The sequence below is a fragment of the Delphinapterus leucas genome, chromosome 15, assembly GCF_059928025.1.
Source record: "Delphinapterus leucas isolate spDelLeu-1000000601 "Yukka" chromosome 15, BTC_Dleu_Yukka2, whole genome shotgun sequence".
Lineage (NCBI taxonomy): Eukaryota > Metazoa > Chordata > Mammalia > Artiodactyla > Monodontidae > Delphinapterus > Delphinapterus leucas.
Genome location: NC_143143.1, coordinates 70,943,748 through 70,961,913, shown reverse-complemented (window position 1 = coordinate 70,961,913; position 18,166 = coordinate 70,943,748). Strand labels below are relative to the sequence as shown.

Below are 18,166 nucleotides of genomic sequence, written 5' to 3'. Positions count from 1 at the left end.
TTAGTTGAGATGAAGTCATGAAGGTGGCCCCAAATCCAATATGACTGGTGTCCTTACAAGAAAAGGAAAACATCAGGTGAAGACAGAGACACACAAGGAGAACCTATGTGACGACAGAGGTGGAGACTGGAGTGATGCATCTACAGGCCAAGGAGTGCCAAGGGTTGCCAGCAGATGCCAGCAGCTAGGAGAGGCGAGGAAAGATTCTACCCAGCCTCAGAGGGAGCACGGCCCTGCTGACACATTGATTTCAAACTTCCAGCCTCTAAATTTCTGTTGTTTAAGCCACCCAGGTTGTGGTAATTTATTACAACCCTAGGAAACTGATACACTTGGAAACGCGCTTGGAAATCCTGAGCATCAGGCAGCACGCGGGGGTCCACCTTCCAGAGCCGTGCCTTTACAGCAAACGGACCTCAAGGCGGCCAAGACCAAGGGCCAACATCCCAGAGAATCCCTCTGGCCCCCCTGCCCCCGCTGTGGGGTCTCCGAGCTGGCTGGACTCTGCAGTTGTCTCTCAGCGGGGCTCCCCTGTGTGGCCCTGACCCTCCCCTCTGTGATCTGCCTCCTGCATTTCAATAGCTTTAGCGTCTGCTGCTGGTCACGCCCCGCCCTTGGCCTCTGCCTCACCAAGCAGGCTGTTTCCCATTGTCCTGGCATCATTTGACCTGTAGGCCATCCCTGGTAGGCTTTTGTGCTGCCTCTACACTGACTGCTCCTGTGAAGGCTTCCCTTGTTCTACAGCTGCCCAGGACTGCTCTGAACTCCGCAGGAAGAATTAACAATCCATTCAGTGTGACCATTTGCTCTCTCACAGAGGCTGCCAGAGAAAGTCTAAAGGGACTATCACTTCGCCGCTGGGCCTCCGAAAGAGTGTGTGTTCTCTCTCACATCTGCTCTTCAGACTAAATCCTTAATCCCCAGCGCAGGCCTTGGGTGCCCCTCACTCCCGCAGCTAAGCAACTTTGAGCCCCCTGGGCTCCAGGCTCAACACACAAGTTCTGCAAGCAGGGAGCTGGCACTGTCGGCTCTGAGCTGACTCGGCCTCTCCATCCTCAGCCATGGGGCAGGCTTCTTCTGGACCACAGGGAGCCGGGGTGGGGAAGGGAGGGAGGAGACCACTGCGTGGTCCACAGTGTGTCCCACACCACTGATGCCATACGGAAATCAAGCTTGTAGTCTAGTTTTGCCTAAGCAGAGTCATACACTCCCTTCGCTGTACAGACCTCACACGGAGCTTCGATGTCCAGCTTGCACACTTGTCTCCGCCACTATATAGTGAGTTCTCAGACAGCGGGGTGGTCCCCTAATCACCTTGCATGCCCAGCACCTGGCTGTACCCGCATCATCATTATAATCCTAGCACCACTCACATCAGGCAATAGCTAGGACTTTTTCCCTGTGGCCAAGGGTTGAATGGGTGCTAATGAGGCCAAGGGAATGCGTGTAGTGCATTTGGAGGTCACGTAGCTTTGCCCACGTCCATGGCTGTGGGCGAAGTTTTATTTCTGGCCAAGTCCAAGCATAGCTCTAAGCATACGTTGACCCTTCACCATGGGTGCGGACTGACCAACAGACGCGCTTAAACCTCAGCCACAGGCTGGCTCCTGATCACCCCTTCAGATTTCACTCCAACCTCAGCCACATCCCAGGCTTTTTTTTTTTTTTACATCTTTATTGGAGTATAATTGCTTTACAATGGTGTGTTAGTTTCTGCTTTATAACAAAGTGAATCAGTTATACATATACATATGTTCCCATATCTCTTCCCTCTTGCGTCTCCCTCCCTCCCACCCTCCCTATCCCACCCCTCCAGGCGGTCACAAAGCACCAAGCTGATCTCCCTGTGCTATGCGGCTGCTTCCCACTAGCTATCTACCTTAAGTTTGGTAGTGTATATGTGTCCATGCCTCTCTCTCACTTTGTCACAGCTTACCGTTCCCCCTCCCCATATCCTCAAGTCCATTCTCTAGTAGGTCTGTGTCTTTATTCCCGTCTTACCCCTAGGTTCTTCATGACATTTTTTTCCCTTACATTCCATATATATGTGTTAGCATACGGTATTTGTCTTTCTCTTTCTGACCTAACTTCACTCGGTATGACAGACTCTAGGTCTATCCACCTCATTACAAATAGCTCAATTTCGTTTCTTTTTATGGCTGAGTAATATTCCATTGTATATATGTGCCACATCTTCTTTATCCATTCATCCGATGATGGACACTTAGGTTGTTTTCATCTCCGGGCTATGTAAATAGAGCTGCAATGAACATTTTGGTACATGACTCTTTTTGAATTATGGTTTTCTCAGGGTATATGCCCAGTAGTGGGATTGCTGGGTCATATGGTAGTTCTATTTGTAGTTTTTTAAGGAACCTCCATACTGTTCTCCACAGTGGCTGTATCAATTTACATTCCCACCAGCAGTGCAAGAGTGCTCCCTTTTCTCCACACCCTCTCCAGCATTTATTGTTTCTAGATTTTTTGCTGATGGCCATTCTGACTGGTGTGAGATGATATCTCATTGTAGTTTTGATTTGCATTTCTCTAATGATTAATGATGTTGAGCATTCTTTCATGTGTTTGTTGGCAGTCTGTATATCTTCTTTGGAGAAATGTCTATTTAGGTCTTCTGCCCATTTTTGGATTGGGTTATTTGGTTTTTTGTTATTGAGCTGCATGAGCTGCTTATAAATTTTGGAGATTAATCCTTTGTCAGTTGCTTCATTTGCAAATATTTTCTCCCATTCTGAGGGTTGTCTTTTGCTCTTGTTTATGGTTTCCTTTGCTGTGCAAAAGCTTTGAAGTTTCATTAGGTTCCATTTGTTCACTTTTGTTTTTCTTTCCATTTCTCTAGGAGGTGGGTCAAAAAGGATCTTGCTGTGATTTATGTCACAGAGTGTTCTGCCTATGTTTTCCTCTAAGAGTTTGATACTTTCTGGCCTTACATTTAGGTCTTTAATCCATTTTGAGCTTATTTGTGTGTATGGTGTTAGGGAGTGATCTGATCTCATACTTTTACATGTACCTGTCCAGTTTTCCCAGCACCACTTATTGAAGAGGCTGTCTTTTCTCCACTCTACATTCCTGCCTCCTTTATCAAAGATAAGATGACCATATGTGCTTCAGTTTATCTCTGGGCTTTCTATCCTGTTCCATTGATCTATCTTTCTGTTTTTGTGCCAGTACCATACTGTCTTGATTACTGTAGCTTTGCAGTATAGTCTGAAGTCAGGGAGCCTGATTCCTCCAGCTCCGTTTTTTGTTCTCAAGATTGCTTTGGCTATTCAGGGTCTTTTGTGTTTCCATACAAATTGTGAAAGGTTTTGTTCTAGTTCTGTGAAAAATGCCAGTGGTAGTTTGATAGGGATTGCATTGAATCTGTAGATTGCTTTGGGTAGTAGAGTCATTTTCACAATATTGATTCTTCCAATCCAAGAACATGGTATATCTCTCCATCTGTTTGTATCATCTTTAATTTCTTTCATCAGTGTCTTATAATTTTCTGATACAGGTCTTTTGTCTCCTTATGTAGGTTTACTCCTAGATATTTTCTTCTTTTTGTTACAGTGGTAAATGGGAGTGTTTTCTTGATTTCACTTTCAGATTTTTCATATTTAGTGTATAGGAATGCCAGAGATTTCTGTGCATTAATTTCGTATCCTGCTACTTCACCATTGATTAACTCTAGTAGTTTTCTGGTAGCATCTTTAGGATTCTCTATGTATAGTATCATGTCATCTGCAAACAGTGACAGCTTTACTTCTTCTTTTCCGATTTGGATTCCTTTTATTTCCTTTTCTTCTCTGATTGCTGTGGCTAAAACTTCCAAAATTATGTTGAATAAGAGTGGTGAGAGTGGGCAACCTTGTCTTGTTCCTGATCTTAGTGGAAATGCTTTCAGTTTTTCAACATTGAGGTCGATGTTGGCTGTGGGTTTGTCATATATGGCCTTTATTATGTTGAAGAAAGTTCCCTCTATGCCTACATTCTGCAGGGTTTCTATCATAAATGGGTGTTGAATTTTGTCAAAAGGTTCTGCACCTATTGAGATGATCATATGGTTTTTCTCCTTCAATTTGTTAATATGGTGTATCACGTTGATTGATTTGCCTATATTGAAAAATCCTTGCATTCCCGGAATAAACCCCCCTTGATCATGGTGTATGATCCGTTTAATGTGCTGTTGGATTCTATTTGGTAATATTTTGTTGAGGATTTTTGTATCTATGTTCATCAGTGATATTGGCCTGTAGTTTTCTTTCTGTGTGACATCCTTGTCTGGTTTTGGTATCAGGGTGATGGTGGCCTCGTAGAATGAGTTTGGGAGTGTTCCTCCCTCTGCTATATTTTGGAAGAGTTTGAGAAGGATAGGTGTTAGCTCTTCTGTAAATGTTTGATAGAATTCGCCTGTGAAGCCATTTGGTCCTGGGCTTTTGTTTGTTGGAAGATTTTTAATCACAGTTTCAATTTCAGTGCTTGTGATTGGTCTGTTCATATTTTCTATTTCTTCCTGAATCAGTCTTGGCAGGTTGTGTATTTCTAAGGATTTGTCCATTTCTTCCAGGTTGTCCATTTTATTGGCATAGAGTTGCTTTTAGTAATCTCTCATGATCTTTTGTATTTCTGCAGTGTCTGTTGTTACTTCTCCTTTTTCATTTCTAATTCTAATGATTTGAGTCTTCTCCTTTTTTTCTTGACGAGTCTGGCTAATGGTTTATCAATTTTGTTTATCTTCTCAAAGAACCAGCTTTTAGTTTTATTGATCTTTGCTATCGTTTCCTTCATTTCTTTTTCATTTATTTCTGATCTGATTTTTATGATTTATTCTGCTAACTTTGGGGGGTTTTTTTGTTCTTCTTTCTCTAATTGCTTTAGGTACAAGGTTAGGTTGTTTATTCAAGATGTTTCCTGTTTTGTAAGGTAGGATTGTATTGCTGTAAACTTCCCTCTTAGAACTGCTTTCGCTGCATCCTGTAGATTTTGGGTCATTGTGTCTCCATTGTCATTTGTTTCTAGATATTTGATTTCCTCTTTGATTTCTTCAGTGATCACTTTGTTATTAAGTAGTGTATTGTTTAGCCTCCATCTGTTTGTATTTTTTACAGATCTTTTCCTGTAATTGATATCTAGTCTCATAGCATTGTGGCCAGAAAAGATATTTGATACAATTTCAATTTTCTTAAATTTACCAAGGCTTGATTTGTGACCCAAGATATGATCTATCCTGGAGAATGTTCCATGAGCACTCGAGAAAAATGTGTATTCTGTTGTTTTTGGATGGAATGTCCTATAAATATCAATGAAGTCCATCTTGTTTAATGTATCATTTAAAGCTTGTATCTCCTTATTTATTTTCATTTTGAATGATCTGTCCATTGGTGAAAGTGGGGTGTTAAAGTCCTCTACTATGAATGTGTTACTGTCAATTTCCGCTTTTATGGCTGTTAGTATTTGCCTTATGTATTGAGGTGCTCCTATGTTGAGTGCATAAATATTTACAATTGTTATATCTTCTTCTTGGATCGATCCCTTGATCATTATGTAGTGTCCTTCTTTGTCTCTTCTAATAGTCTTTATTTTTAAGTCTATTTTGTCTGATATGAGAATTGCTACTGCAGCTTTCTTTTGGTTTCCATTTGCATGGAATATCTTTTTCCATCCCCTCACTTTCAGTCTGTATGTGTCTCTAGGTCTGAAGTGGGTCTCTTGTAGGCAGCAAATATATGGGTCTTGTTTTTGTATCCATTCAGCCAGTCTGTGTCTTTTGGTGGCAGCATTTAGTCCATTTACATTTAAGGTAATTATCGACATGTATGTTCCTATTCCCATTTTCTTAATTGTTTTGGGTTCGTTATTGTAGGTGTTTTCCTTCTCTTGTGTTTCCTGCCTAGAGAAGTTCCTTTAGCATTTGTTGTAAAGCTGGTTTGGTGGTGCTGAACTCGCTCAGCTTTTGCTTGTCTGTAAAGGTTTTAATTTCTCCATCAAATCTGAATGAGATCCTTGCTGAGTAGAGTAATCTTGGTTGCAGGTTTTTCTCCTTCATCACTTTAAATATGTCCTGCCAGTCCCTTCTGGCTTGCAGAGTTTCTGCTGAAAGATCAGCTGTTAACCTTATGGGGATTCCCTTGTGTGATATTTGTTGTTTTTCCCTTGCTGCTTTTAATATGTTTTCTTTGTACTTAATTGTTGACAGTTTGATTAATATGTGTCTTGGCATATTTCTCCTTGGATTTATCCTGTATGGGACTCTCTGTGCTTCCTGGACTTGATTAACTATTTCCTTTCCCATATTAGGGAAGTTTTCAACTATAATCTCTTCAAATATTTTCTCAGTCCCTTTCTTTTTCTCTTCTTCTTCTGGGACCCCTATAATTTGAATGTTGGTGCGTTTGATGTTGTCCCAGAGGTCTCTGAGACTGTCCTCAGTTCTTTTCATTCTTTTTTCTTTATTCTGCTCTGGAGTAGTTATTTCCACTATTTTATCTTCCAGGTCACTTATCTGTTCTTCTGCCTCAGTTATTCTGCTATTGATCCCTTCTAGAGTATTTTTCATTTCATTTATTGTGTTGTTCATCGTTGCTTGTTTCATCTTTACTTCTTCTAGGTCCTTGTTAAATATTTCTTGCATTTTGTCTATTCTATTTCCAGGATTTTGGATCATCTTTACTGTCATTATTCTGAATTGTTTTTCAGGTAGACAGCCTATTTCCTCTTCATTTGTTAGGTCTGGTGGGTTTTTATCTTGCTCCTTCATCTGCTGTGTGTTTTTCTGTCTTCTCATTTTCCTTATTTTACTGTGTTTGGGGTCTCCTTTTTGCAGGCTGCAGGTTCGTAGTTCCTGTTGTTTTTGGTGTCTGTCCCCAGTGGCTAACGTTGGTTCAGTGGGTTGTGTAGGCTTCCTGGTGGAGGGGACTAGTGCCTGTGTTCTGGTAGATGCGGCTGGATCTTGTCTTTCTGGTGGGCAGGTCCACGTCTGGTGGTGTGTTTTGGAGTGTCTGTGGACTTATTATGATTTTAGGCAGCCTCTCTGCTAATGGGTGGGGTTGTGTTCCTGTCTTGCTAGTTGTTTGGCATAGGATGTCCAGCACTGTAGCTTGCTGGTCGTTGAGTGAAGCTGGGTGCTGGTGTTGAGATGGAGATCTCTGGGAGATTTTCACCATTTGATATTATGTGGAGCTGGGAGGTCTCTTGTGGACCAGTGTCCTGAAGTTGGCTCTCCCTCCTCAGAGGCACATCACTGACTCCTGGCTGCTGCACCAAGAGCCTTTCATCCACACAGCTCAGAATAAAAGGGAAGAAAAAGTAGAAAGAAAGAATTAGTAGATGTAGAAAGAGAGAAAGAAAGAAAGAATGAATGAAAGAAAGGAGGGAGGGAGGAAGGAAGGAAAAAAAGAAAGGAGATAAAGTAAAAGTAAGATAAAATGTAATAAAGTTATTAAAATTAAAAAATAATTATTAAGAGAAAAAGAAAGAAAAAAATTTTTAAAAGAAACAAAAAAAAAACCGCACGGATAGAACCCTAGGACAAATGGTGGAAGCAAAGCTATACAGACAAAATCTCACACAGAAGCATACACATACACACTCACAAAAAAAGGAAAAGGGAAAAAAATCATAAATCTTGCTCTCAAAGTCCACCTCCTCAATTTGAGATGATTCCTTGTCTAAAGGAGGGAAGAAAGGAAAGAAAGAAAGAAAAAGTAAAATAAAGTCATTTAAATAAAAAATAATTATTAAGAAAAAAATTTTTTTTTAAATGGACGGATAGAACCTTCGGACAAATGGTGGAAGCAAAGCTATACAGACAAAATCTCAAACAGAAGCATACACATACACACTCACAAAAAGAGGAAAAGGGGAAAAAATCATAAATCTTGTTCTCAAAGTCCACGTCCTTAATTGGGGATGATTCGTTGTCTATTCAGGTATTCCACAGATGCAGGGTACATCAAGTTGATTGTGGAGCTTTAATCCGCTGCTCCTGAGGCTGCTGGGAGAGATTTCCCTTTCTCTTCTTTGTTCTCACAGCTCCTGGAGTTCAACTTTGGATTTGGCCCCGCCTCTGCGTGTGGGTCGCCGGAGGGCGTCTGTTCTTCGCTCAGACAGGACGGGGTTAAAGGAGCAGCTGATTCCCGGGCTCTGGCTCACTCAGGCCGGGGGGGAGGGAGGGGCACGGAGTGCGGGGCGGGCCTGCGGCGGCAGAGGCCGGCGTGACGTTGCACCAGCCTGAGGCGCGCCGTGAGTTCTTCCGGAGGAGTTGGCCCTGGATCCCGGGACCCTGGCAGTGGCGGGCTGCACAGGCTCCCCGGAAGGGGGGTGTGGAGAGTGACCTGTGCTCGCACACAGGCTTCTTGGTGGCGGCAGCAGCAGCCTTAGCGTCTCATGCCCGTCTCTGGGCTCCGCGCTTTTAGCTGCGGCTCGCGCCCGTTTCTGGAGCTCCTTTAAGCAGCGCTCTTAATCCCCTCTCCTCGCGCACCAGGAAACAAAGAGGTAAGAAAAAGTCTCTTGCCTCTTCGTCAGGTCCAGACTTTTCCCTGGACTCCCTCCCGGCTAGCCGTGGAGCACTAACCCCTTCAGGCTGTGTTCACGCCGCCAACCCCAGTCCTCTCCCTGCGCTCCGACCAAAGCCCGAGCCTCAGCTCGCAGCCCCGCCCGCCCCGGCGGGTGAGCAGACAAGCCTCTCGGGCTGGTGAGTGCCGGTCGGCCCTGATCCTCTGGGCGGGAATCTCCCCGCTTTGCCCTCCGCACCCCTGTTGCTGTGCACTCCTCCGCGGATCCGAAGCTTTCCCCCTCCGCCACCCCCTCCGCCACCCGCAGTCTCCGCCCGCGAAGGGGCTTCTAGTGTGTGGAAACCGTTCCTCCTTCACAGCTCCCTCCCACTGGTGCAGGTCCCGTCCCTATTGTTTTGTCTCTGTTTCTTTTTTCTTTTTCCCTACCCAGGTACGTGGGGGGTTTCTTGTCTTTTCGGAGGTCTGAGGTCTTCTGCCAGCGTTCAGTAGGTGTTCTGTAGGAGTTGTTCCACGTGTAGATGTATTTCTGGTGTATCTGTGGGGAGGAAGGTGATCTCCACGTCTTACTCTTCTCCCATCTTCCCGGAAGCCTCCCACATCCCAGTCTTTAACCCTAATTATGGCCTGACACCTAAGCCAGTTTACGAAGTGCACCCACCTCTGGCTTCTTAGAAGTGTCACCCCCAACACTAGGCAGAGCTTACGGTCCTAGTCTGGCCACAAGCTAGGGTCCAACACTCATGCCCCAGGCCTCCCCTGGGCACAAGAGGGAGCAGCTGAGACCAAGTAGAAAGGGCTTCTCAGCCCACCGATAGTGAAGGCCTTGAAAGGGCATGCCTTCCAAGGGATGTGTCAATAATGACAACAGCTGGCATCAACCGGGCATGACTGCTCTTAAGTCTATTATGCGAAATTCCAAATGCATGAAAAATTCTTAGAATAAAGGAGTTTACTTGCCCCCAGAAGAAATGCATCGCTAGGATCTTATATGGCCACTTTCCTACCGTCTGTAACATGACTGAATTAGAATTTGACCTACAAAGAGCATTTGCTGTGTAAAGGAAGGTCCACCTGGAAACACAGATCCGGGAGACGCATGGAACCAAGCAGAATCAGAATTTGAGGAACAATTTATTTGAGTGGCCGGAGTGCTTTCAAACAATCAATTAAAGCTATTCCCATCCACAGGGTGCTAACCTCCATTGAAGACTGAAAAAAAGGGGCAACTCTGTCAGCAGTATTTAGCAGTTTTAGTTGTATAGGTCGTGATTAAGTCAATTCCAACCTCTTAGGACTGGCTAGGTAATGTTGCGGGAGTCTGGGATATTAGAAATCTGTATCTACTTTATACTTAACTCAGTACTTGTTAAATGGTCTTCCCCAGCAAGGGTAGAGCTATCTTTGAAGAACCTGAGTCTCTGTAGTGTTTTCTAGCTACTTGACATTGATTTTAAGTTAAATCTTGGCTAAAAGCAATTACTGTCATATGATGAATTGGGGCAATTTATTTATTACTTGAGAAACATCCTAGGTGATGTCACTTGGAAGAATGATGGAATTATCCTTCTCAAGTAATCCATTATCAACCAGATCTAGTGAGGGAGGCACTGTTCTGACGTGTCGGGGAGGTAGTCAACAATTTTTAAAAATTAGTCATCGTGAGATCAAAGAAAGAGTATTGGAAATAAAGCAGAAAACAGTTCCCTAACCTTGAGCTTGTTTGTCTCCCTGTGGGATTATATGGGATGCTTTGATTGCTAAATATCAAGAAAGATATTACAGAGAAAGCCCAGAGCTTAATAATAAAACTAAACTCAATGTGTGAAGGGCTTGGAGGTGGTGGTTGATGTACAAGGAAAGTGAAAAGGATGAGGGAACTTAAGTTAAAAAGGTCAAGTTTAAATATCATTTGAGCAAAGTCTGTATAATTTGGCCCATATAACAAGATTCACATGACATGTTCATCAATCCCTTAGGTATTAGAATGTGGTATATTGGTGGGAGGGCATGAGGGGTGATAATCTTCAAGAAAAGCAGGTATGAAATAGAACTGCATGATAACAGCAGGTGGCAAACTCAGCAGGGACAGCAGTAAATACAAAGACGCCTTAGTCTGGCTGATCAAGATAAGATTCTAGATCCCCTAAGGATGCCCTAAAGAACCAGTCTGATTCTTTCTTCCAGATTTTTTAGGAAAGACAGCCAGATTTCTTCGTTGAACAATCCCTTCCCCTATTTATTGAAGAAGTGGCAGGGTAGTATAGTGGTTTAAAGAGAATAAAGTCTGTACCAGACTGCCAGCGTTCAAACCCCATCTCTGCCGCTTGCTTCTGTTATTTAGTCTCTCTGAGCCTCAGTCTCCCCATGTCTGAAATGGGTATAATTATAGAACCTGCTTTGTAGGGTTGTCGTGATGATTAAAAGGGATAGCATATGGGAAGGGCTTAACATGGCAGCCTGGCTTGTAGTAAAATCTCCAAATGTGTTTAAACTCTATTATTAATAATACGGCTGTTTCACATGCGGTCAGGTATCCTGACTCTGCTGTTGCCATCTTCTGGATACAACTTAACACCTGGCTGTCCTGAAAGCCAGTCAGAATTTCTGCAGCTTGGGCTTGACTTTGTTGCAGTGAAGACACAGTACTGGACATTCCTCCTGATTTACAAGTCCAGACACCTCTCAAAAGTGGCAGTGAGGTGCACCTAGCATCATTTGTTCATAGGAAGCTCATGCTGGCCCTTGGCCCATTTGGCCTCACATCCATCCCTTGCTTTCCCTCTGCTGTGCAGGTAACCCCTGTAGGCTATGTTTCCTGGGCCCCATGTCAGCTAGTGTCTGGGTATGGCCAATAGGAGACAGGAATTGTAGCATGAGAGGAAGGAGAAGCCTTCTCTCTCTTGGCCTCAGGCCCCTTCTTTGGCAGTGACCGTGTCCCCTCTGTGGCTCCAGTTCTCCCATAGGTCTACTGGAGTTCCAGCTTCTGTTGGGTGGCCCCGACCTCTAGGCTCTGTTGAACCTTTGTCTCTCTAGTCTGGGCTGGGTAACGGCTCCTGAGGTTGCTACCCACTGGGTTGCCTCACCATCCTCTCCTGACCCCTGGGTACCAATTCTCTAGTAAATTTGCTCCATTTTAAATGTTTGGAACAGTTTCCCTTTTTCTGGTTGGATGCTGACTGACGTGGAGCCTGGGCTGCTAGTAATGAGTCCCTCCTTTAGTAAATGGTGAGGAAAAAAATCTGATTTAATCATCCAGTCTATATTTTTTCCTGTATCAACATCACACTTCCTTGTGTGAAATATATGGAATCTACATTTTTCCATTAAGAAAAAAAAAGGTCAACAACAGCATTTGTTTCTCCCCAGGCTTCTCGCACCCCTCCTGTTCACTACAGTTTCAGTCTTCAAAGACTGCCAAAGTAGTTCATGATCACAATTACAAATGCTCTCAATGCCTTGGGATGCAATTTGTAAAGTCTGGAGGCTTGAATCTAATGAAGTATCCAGATGCTTTCCTACCAACTTCTTTCCTATCTTGGACTTCAATTCCATCTTAAAAATAGCCTACCACTCTGAGAATTCACTTCCAGGGAAAGCAAGAAGGGATATGGTGCATACCTGACTTTAGAGGAGCCAGAGACTTGCCCAGCTTCCTCATCTTCTCCCTGGTGCCTCCTCATGGCAAAACTCCCCAATACTCAGAGATACCTGCAATGTTCAAAACCTTCACTGGCATAGAGGTAGCAGCTCAGAGTCAGGATTTCGGAGGTTTTCTCTACTGGGTGCCAGATGCATGTAAAGCCGGAAAAAACTCTTCAACAAAAGAAGTCATTAAATAGATGGGCATAAACGACCAGCACGGTAGATGCGGGGATAAATGCCCTTGGATAGCTAAGAGGCAACTGTGTGTTTGAAAGACTGTAGCTTTTAGGAATTGTGTCCCCGAGAGCCAGCTTCCTTTCTTTGTCATCAGCAATGATCACCAGCATGGGTTATGCGGCCGCTGGGATTTGCTTGGTTTTAACAGTTCCAATTAGATGTTCTTTATCTGCAACTTCTATTTTTGCTCCATTATCTTTACAGGGGAAATTCTCTGAAGTAAAGCTATAGAATTAGGGTTGTAGCCAGTGAGAGTACTTTGAGAAAGAATTATTAATGCCTTGTTGCCAAATTATGTTATTGCTGCCATTAAGTCATCCAGACAGAAGCCTGATACCGGCCTTGCCTATAGGAGGAAAGACAAGTGCATCACTCGGGGGTCTCTGCCTGCCTTCGTCCTAAGGTTTGGATGAACCTGGGCAGCAGGTTGCCAGGAGGCAGCACCCACGGTGCACCCGCATTTGACAGACACATGAAACCCTGCCACCACCTGGAACCAGTTCCAAGGTCGTGCCATCATTATGCCACATACGTGAGCAGATTCTCAGAGTTTATTAAGCGTTTTTACCTCCGTTTTTACATTTGATCCCTAGGAAAGCCCTGTGAACTTGTCATTTTACTCCCTATTTTACAAATGAGGATATCGAGTCACATTGTGGTTAACAGCTTTGATCAAGGTCACACAACTAGTTAGGGGTGGAGTCTGGGTGCAAGCTCATATATTTCTAATTTAAAACCCATTGCTTTTGACCAATCTCATAAAACCATAGCATCTCATCATCAAAAGGGGTGTAAGAGGTCACGTAGTCCCTTCTGCTTGCTGGGGAGCACAGTGAGTGCCCAGACAGTGCATTTCATCGTTGTCGACACATTCTCCTGCCTTTTTGAGTAACTTGGGGGTTTGGGGGGTAGAGCCCCACTGGAGTCCCATGGATCTAAGGATGACAGGGAAAATTTCTCTCACTCAGAGCATGGGTATCACTGTAATAAAGGGATGCTGGGTTGAGGTGGAAGGTAGGGTCAGTAAGCCGAGAAGAAAGGTCAGCATCTCATGAAAGTGAGGCACTGAGGGCTTGGTTAAGCATCCAGGAAGCCCAGGAGGTAAGAACCGGTGGAGACAGAGTGAGCAGTCTGAAATAGGACTTGGGAACCACGAGTGCTTTCGTGCTCCTCGCGACATCATAACACTGTGTCCAGAAGGGCTGGGCTTTAGCCTCATCTGGGTGGCATTTCCACATTAAAACCTTTCCTTGTGTTGGCCCCTAAGCTACTCTTGTCACTCCTACCGGTTTGTATTAGCTCTGCTCTTTAAAATTAAAGGGACCAAATCTATTCCGTCTTCCACAATGGCCTTTCAACATTTTTAAGGCAAGAATTCAGTCTCATATGAATCTTCCCCTTCTCTAGGCCAAAAAAATCCCGATTCTGACTGTCACTCCTCCAAAGTCAATGATGTCTGGATTTTCATGTGTACCAGAATCACCTAGAGACCTTGTAAAATGCAGGAGCTGATTCAGCAGATCTGGCGTGGAGACCGAGAGTCTGCGTTTGTCATAAGTTCCCAGATGATGTTGATGCTTCTGGTCATTGGACCACACTTTGAGTGGCAAGCCTCTTGGCCTGTCTTCACCCTGAAGGTCCTCTCAGGGGTTGGAGTCCACACATGAACAAGCCTCACCAGAGTGGTCTGACTAGCGCAGAGAAGAACAGAGAAGCATTGTCCTTATTGGGTCTCAGGAGTCCCTGGGGAATATAAACTGGGATGGTTGTTTGGTACCATAGGAGGAGACTGGGGGTTGAGGGGGGAACATAGTACCTGGGCCCCATATGTTGAGGAAGAGAGGCAGGCTTCAAAAGACTAAGAGCCCTGCCTTGGATGCCAGGTTTCCATATGCAACAGTCGATAGGTAGCACATTGAAAGCCAGATGTGCACTCTGGGCTGGAGCTAGGAGGGGACTAGATTCTAAGCCGCCATAGCTTTTGTGCAAAGAGTCAAGGGCAGGGGGCAGCAGCAGCCTGCTTTGAGAGAACTGTCTCAACCTTTGCGAGTACTCAGAGCATGGAAGGCACAGCTGGCTGGGGTATAAGGCTGGGCATGCAACCTCGTATTGGAAACAGCAGTCTCCTGTCATTTCAGACTGAGTTCACAAGATTATTTTTGATGACTGCATCACACAGGGGACTCAGGTAGAGCCTTGAAGCTACTCCAAATGGATAAATGTACCACCTGGTGCCTACTCGCTAATTCTGATTTACTTGGACTGTTCTTAGGCTGGCTCCCAGTGGAGGGCAGAGGTGAAGAGGATGCATGCAAATCCCCCCCTTTCTCTCCATTCTCAGACTTCTAGTTCCTGCTTAGTAGACAGACGTCACCCAGGGCCAGAGACAGAGCTTTTTAGGGACCGGGGACTGATACTGTGTTTAAAACTCTCATGAAAAGGGTGGGTTTAGGGCAAAAGTAATGCAGTTACCATATTACTAATGGGCTTCCAGACCCCTTGGATTTCCAGTCAGATGGCCAACTCTCTAGGTGGACCCAGGGCTGGCATTTCCTTAACAGTAGCTCCATCAAGGACAGTTCATTGTAATGAAAAGGGGGTGAGCCTTGCACACAGAATCCCAGCTCACCAGTTATATGGCTTTGGACAAGTCACTTCACCCATTTGTGAAGTTTCCTAATCTAAATAAAAGGGAAAATAAAACTAGCATCTTCTGTGTCAAGTTTTGTGAGGATTAAATGACTTCATATATGAAAAGGGCTTATTAGCACATTTTTTGGTGCTCAGTAATGCATTGATACGTTTAGGCTAAATTTTAAAAAGTAGTAGTAATTGAGCTTCTGTTTGATGAGGTGCTCAGTACCTGCCTGAAAGAGCTGGTTGCACTGCTAGGAGGCCCCATCATTAGCGAACCCTGATGTGCTTCCCTGTAAGTCCTGTTGCAGGTTCTCATCTGCACTTACGACGTGAGCCCCGTGGACAAGCTCCTGACTGCAGCAGCAGGACTAGCCCATCTGTCTCTGCCCCTCTCTTCTTCCTCTCCGACGTAGGAGCCACACGTCAGTGCTATCTGGCCTTTGGTCCCAGAGCCAGTTCAACACCTGTGTCACCTCTGAACACCGTCAGCACACTTCCGTTAAGAACAGAGGCACACATCTCTCGTGGCTAGAGCCAATGCCCTTAAAAGGATGCTGAAGTACAAGTAGAATTTACCACGTCCCAGGGCAATCCCTATATCTGGAATCTAGTTGGACCAACCAAGCATGGCTCCTCCTAATAACCTCACTGTACAGGGTCTGGGATTTCAGCTGGGATGCCTGTTTGCTGAACTCATGGAATTTGTCTAAACTGCTGGACTGTGGCCTTTCAGATGGCCTCTCTGCATGTCTAGGATGTTCCTCTGTGACCCTCCGGTGTGTTTCACTGTGGATTCATGGTGATCACTGAAGGGTCTTCCGTTTAGGAACATCTTGCAACTTACCTGGGAAAGGTTTTCTAATACTCATCCAAGATCGTCACTTTCCTTTGTGTGGGGGCTTGATTCTGTCCTAGGAGTAGCACTTGACACAGCTGATGACTCCTTCCCTTGAAACACTGTCTTCCCCTGGCTCTGGGACACTACACTCTCCCGGGTGTTTTCTTCCGTGTCTGGCCACTCCTTCTCTGTCTCCTGTGCAGGCTTATCTTCCTCTTCACGCTCACTAAATACTACAGACCCTCAAGTCTCTATCTAGGCCTGCTTTTTCATCCACTCTTTTTTTTTAATTTTTTAAAACATCTTTATTACAGTATAATTGCTTTACAATGGTGTGTTAGTCTCTGCTTTATAACAAAGTGAATCAGTTATACATATACATATGTTCCCATATCTCTTCCCTCTTGCGTCTCCCTCCCTCCCACACTCCCTATCCCACCCCTCTAGGTGGTCACAAAGCACCGAATTTATCTCCCTGTGCTGTGCGGCTACTTCCCACTAGCTATCTATTTTACGTTTGGTAGTATATATAAGTCCATGCCACTCTCTCATTTTGTCCCAGCGTACACTTCCCCCTCCCCATATCCTCAAGTCCATTCTCTAGTAGGTCTGCCTCTTTATTCCCGTCTTGCCCCTAGGTTCTTCGTGACCATTTTTTTTTTTTTTTTAGATTCCATATATATGTGTTAGCATATGGTATTTGTTTATCTCTTTCTGACTTACTTCACTCTGTATGACACTCTCTAGGTCCATCCACCTCAATACAAATAACTGAGTTTCATTCCTTTTTATCGCTGAGTAATATTCCATTGTATATATGTCCCACATCTTCTTTATCCATTCATCTGTTGATGGACACTTCGGTTGCTTCCATGTCCTGGCTATTGTAAATAGAGCTACAATGAACATTTTGGTACATGACTCTTTTTGAATTATGGTTTTCTGAGGGTAAATGCCCAGTAGTGGGATTGCTGGGTCGTACGGTAGTTCTACTTTTAGTTTTTTAAGAAATGTCCATACTGTTCTCCATAGCGGCTGTATCAATTTACATTCCCACCAACAGTGCAAGAGGGTTCCCTTTTCTCCACACCCTCTCCAGCATTTACTGTTTCCAGATTTTTTTTTTTTTTTTGCGATACGTGGGCCTCTCACTGCTGTGGCCCCTCCGATTGCGGAGCACAGGCTCCAGACGCGCAGTGGCCATGGCTCATGGGCCCAGCCGCTCCACGGCATGCGGGACCCTCCCAGACCGGGGCACAAGCCCACGTCCCCCGCATCGGCAGGCGGACTCGCAACCACTGTGCCACCAGGGAAGCCCTGTTTCTAGATTTTTTGATGATGGCCATTCTGACTGGTGTGAGATGATATCTCATTGTAGTTTTGATTTGCCTTTCTCTAATGATTAATGATGTTGAGCATTCTTTCATGTGTCTGTTGGCAATCTGTATATCTTCTTTGGAGAAATGTCTGTTTAGGCCTTCTGCACATTTTTAGATTGGGTTGTTTGTTTTTTTTATATTGAGCTGCATGAGCTGCTTGAAAATTTTGGAGATTAATCCTTTGTAAGTTGCTTCATTTACAAATATTTTCTACCATTCTGAGGGTTCTCTTTTCGTCGTTTTTATGGTTTCCTTTGCTGTGCAATAGCTTTTAAGTTTCATTAGGTCCCATTTGGTTTTTTTTTTGTTTTTATTTCCATTTCTCTAGGAGGTGGGTCAAAAAGGATCTTGCTGTGATTTATGTCATAGAGTGTTCTGCCTATGTTTTCTTCTAAGAGTTTGATGGTGTCTGGCCTTACATTTAGGTCTTTAATCCATTTTGTGCTTATTTTTGTGTATGGTGTTAGAGTGTTGTAATTTCATTCTTTTACATGTAGCTGTCTAGTTTTCCCAGCACCACTTATTGAAGAGGCTGTCTTTTCTCCACTGTATGGTCTTGCCTCCTTTATCGAAGATAAGGTGATCATATGTGCGTGGGTTTATCTCTGGGCTTTCTATCCTGTTCCATTGATCTATATTTCTGTTTCTGTGCCAGTACCATACTGTCTTGATTACTGTAGCTTTGTAGTATAGTCTGAAGTCAGGGGGCCTGATTCCTCCAGCTCCGTTTTTCTTTCTCAAGATTGCTTTGGCTATTCAGGGTCTTTTGTCTTTCCATACAGATTGTGAAATTTTTTGTTCTAGTTCTGTGAAAATGCCAGTGGTAGTTTGATAGGGATTGCATTGAATCTGTAGATTGCCTTGGGTAGTAGAGTCATTTTCACAATGATGATTCTTCCAATCCAAGAACATGGTATATC

At 44.2% G+C, this 18,166-nt stretch overlaps 1 protein-coding gene across 1 annotated transcript in view; it reads left to right on the top strand.

Moving 5' to 3' along the window:
* Positions 1-18,166, top strand: part of LOC111184164 (protein tyrosine phosphatase receptor type T) — a 185,837-nt gene that overhangs the window by 21,197 nt on the left and 146,474 nt on the right. The gene's annotated exons all lie outside the window — the stretch shown is intronic.